This window comes from Colobus angolensis, unplaced genomic scaffold, assembly GCF_000951035.1.
Source record: "Colobus angolensis palliatus isolate OR3802 unplaced genomic scaffold, Cang.pa_1.0 Scaffold9, whole genome shotgun sequence".
Taxonomy (NCBI): Eukaryota; Metazoa; Chordata; class Mammalia; order Primates; family Cercopithecidae; genus Colobus; species Colobus angolensis.
Genome location: NW_012122931.1, coordinates 3,637,704 through 3,640,980, shown reverse-complemented (window position 1 = coordinate 3,640,980; position 3,277 = coordinate 3,637,704). Strand labels below are relative to the sequence as shown.

General features: G+C 52.4%; 1 protein-coding gene across 1 annotated transcript in view; it reads left to right on the top strand.

The window, feature by feature from the left end:
• The window catches only part of AIF1L (allograft inflammatory factor 1-like), a 26,892-nt gene that overhangs the window by 7,122 nt on the left and 16,493 nt on the right, over positions 1-3,277 (top strand). Inside the window, exon 2 of the mRNA XM_011931191.1 lies at positions 2,792-2,867. The gene's annotated coding sequence lies outside the window, so the exon portion shown is untranslated. The remainder of the gene's footprint in view (positions 1-2,791; positions 2,868-3,277) is intronic.

Sequence of the window (3,277 nt, the reverse complement as noted above, 5' to 3'; positions counted from 1 at the left end):
GGGAGGCGGAGCTTGCAGTGAGTTGAGATCCGGCCACTGCACTCCAGCCTGGGCGACAGAGCGAGACTCCGTCTCAAAAAATAATAATAATAATAATTTTGAACACTTAGCAAGTGCACTAGGAGCCAGGCTCCTTCTGTGCAATTAGCTCATTTAATCCTTACCGCAGGCCAGGCACGAAGGCAGGAGGATAGCTTGAGTCTGTGAGGTCGAGGCTGCAGTGACCCTGCAGATCGTGCCACTGCACTTTAGGCTTGGAAACGGAGCAAGACCCTGACTCAAACAAACAAACAAAATTCCTTACAGCAACTCGGTGAGGAGGTTCTACATATCATTGTGATCCCATTTGATAGATAAGCCCACTTTATAGATGAAGAGACTGAGGCCTAGAGTGGCAAAGCAAGTTGCCCTGCCCAGAGCCACAGAGCTAGTAAGTGCTAGAGCTGGAATTGCAGCCCTGGCAAGCTGTCCACTGTGTCCTGCACACCCTGTGCTCAGAGAGATGATGTGATGCTTTCAACTGTTGTGACCTCCGGCAGGGGCTGTCCCTTCCGGCACCTCAGTTTCCCCAGCTATTGAACAAGGAGGGCAAGCCGAATGCTGTGAGAAGTCCCTTCTGGTTCTGTGGCTGGGTGGATATTTGAACAGCTCTGCCACCTCCCAGGCCCCACCCTTGGACACTCTGGTCCCCGGGGACTGAGAAGTCGGCTCAGCTGCCTGTGTGTCAATCCTAGCTCCTGCCTGCTTGCATTTCCTGGCCCTTTGCTAGGGACTGATAAGGCCACTGTGGCCTCCAGGCCTGCCCCTCTGCATGTCAATAGCCACTTTCAGGGCCCAGAGTCCCCCTGCGCCTCTCCCACCGGCTCTCCCACCCCAGCACTTTTCTGCAGCCGGGAAAACTTGTCTTTGGGGACAGTGGGTTAGATTGTGTGAGGAGGATAGGGGATAGAATAAACCGCCTACCCCCCCCACCCCCATCTCCCTGGAGGGCTATAGAGTGGTTCCCTGGCCTCCGGAATAACCTCCTGCGGTAGCTGAAGAGGAAAGGTAACTCCCAGTATTGACTTTCTTTGCCCAGAAACCTACAGCCAGGCTACCTTCTTGTTTGGGGCAGGCATAGACCTTAAATTGCTAAAACTTGGCAATCCTGAGCAAGTTGAGCAACCTCTCTGAGCCTCAGTTGTCCCATCTGTCAAATGGGGATACCTGGAGAGAGGAGAGAGAAATCATAAGTGGCCTACTACCTGGGTCTCCTTCCTAATCTGTTAAATAGTCTATGAGGGTCTATGGCAGTTATAAGCTAATTGTATGGGCATAAGTGTTAGAAAAAAATAACAAATAGCTAACATTTATTTAGTATTTGCTGGCTGGGTGCAGTGGCTCATGCCTGTAATCCCAGCACTTTGGGATGCTGAGGTGGGTGGACTGCTTGGGCCCAGGAGGTGGAGGTTGCAGTGAGCTGTGATTGTGCCACTGCACTCCAGCCTGGGCAACAGAGCAAGACTCTGTCTCAAAAAAAAAAAAAAAAATTCACGTAGCCACGAAGTGGATTCAACCCAGGCATTCTGGCTCCGGTTTGCCCTTTTTTTTCCCTTTGTTTTGCTTTTCTTCCAAACACCTGGGGTGGCTTCTATCTGTCTCCTCTGCCTATGGACCCAGGGTCAGGGCAGCCAGGGGTCCTGGAAAGACAGGGTATCTGTGCATTGGGCAGGGACTAGGGGAGGATGCCTGCAGGGAGGGAGCTGTGGGTGGTACATGAGCAGGAACCAAGAATCCAGAGCTCAGAGGTGGAGCGGGCATGGCAGCCTGGCTGGTGGAGTCCTGCCACTCCCCCCACCCCCTGCTCAGGCATGGTCAGCACAGCTGCCCTAATCCCAGGGCCAGTGAGGGCTGCCCACGCATGAGCAGCTCAGCTGCTTCTCCCACCCTGGTCACTTGTGGCCCAAGCATTTGTCATTTTCTGGTTTTTTTTGTTTCGTTTTGTTTTTTGAGACGAAGTCTCACTGTGTGGCCCAGGCTGGAGTGCAGTGGCGTGATCTCAGCTCACTGCAACCTGCACCTTCCGGGTTCAAACAATTCTCCTGCCTCAGCCTCCCGAGTATAGCTGGGATTACAGGTGTGGTTTTTAGTAGAGACGGGGCTTCTCCATGTTGGCTAGGCTGGTCTCGAATTCCTGACCTCAAGTGATCTGCCCGCCTGTGCCTCCCAAAGTGCTGGGATTACAGGTGTGAACCACCATGCCATGCTGCATCTGTCATTTCTGGCTCTAAGGAAAAATAGGAGTCCAGACCCAAAGCCCCTCCAGTCTCTATCACACATGGGCACACACTTTTGCAAAGCTGCCTGATTGTTGCAGGGGTAAGGATGGAGAAAGTAACTCTGGACTGAATGGCAGGCCTTTCCATTCATTCAAGAGATGTTTTTTGTTGTTGTTGTTGTTGTTTGTTTTGTTTTAGAGACGGAGTCTGGCTGGAGTGCAGCGGTGTAATCAAAGCTCATTGCAGCCTTCACCTCCTGGGTTCAAGTGATCCTCCAGCCTCAGCCTCCCAAGTAACTGGGACTACAGGCATGTGCCACCACGCCCAGCTAATTTTTTATTTTTTGTAGAGATGGGATCTCCCTATGTTGCCCAGGCTGACTTCAAACTTCTGGCCTCAAGTGATCCTCCCTCCTCGGGCTCCTCAACAGATGTTTATTGAGTGTCTACTGTATGCTGGGCACTTCGACGCTAAACCTGTGGCTGGGGCCCTGCCTCCTCCCAGCTGCCTCCTGATACCCACTTTCTCTTCAGTACGGTGCAGGGAGGGAGCCCCAACTACAGAGGATTTCATTCCCAGCACAGCCACTTGCTGGCTCTGCTGTTTTGGGCAAGTTAGTTAATCTGAGTTTCAACTCCTTCACTCATCCTGCACAGCTTTATTGAGCATCTGCTATGCGGAACCTACATTCTGGCAGGGGAGGCAGAGAGTGTGTAGTAACCTTAGTGAGCAGTGGCAGTGGAAATCATGTTTAGAGGTGGTCCATCCCACGGAGCAGGATAAGGTGGACTGGAAGTCGGGGCAGCTACAGTGGGCAGGGAGCAGTATAAAACAGGGTGGACAGAGCCGGACATGGTGGCTTACACCTATAATCCCAGCACTTTGGGAGGCCGAGGCAGGCAGATTGCTTGAGCCCAGAAATTTAAGACCAGCCTGGGCAACAGAGGGCGACCCCATCTCTACAAAAAATACAAAAATTAGCCAGGTGTGGTGGCGTACACCTGTAGTCCCAGCTACTC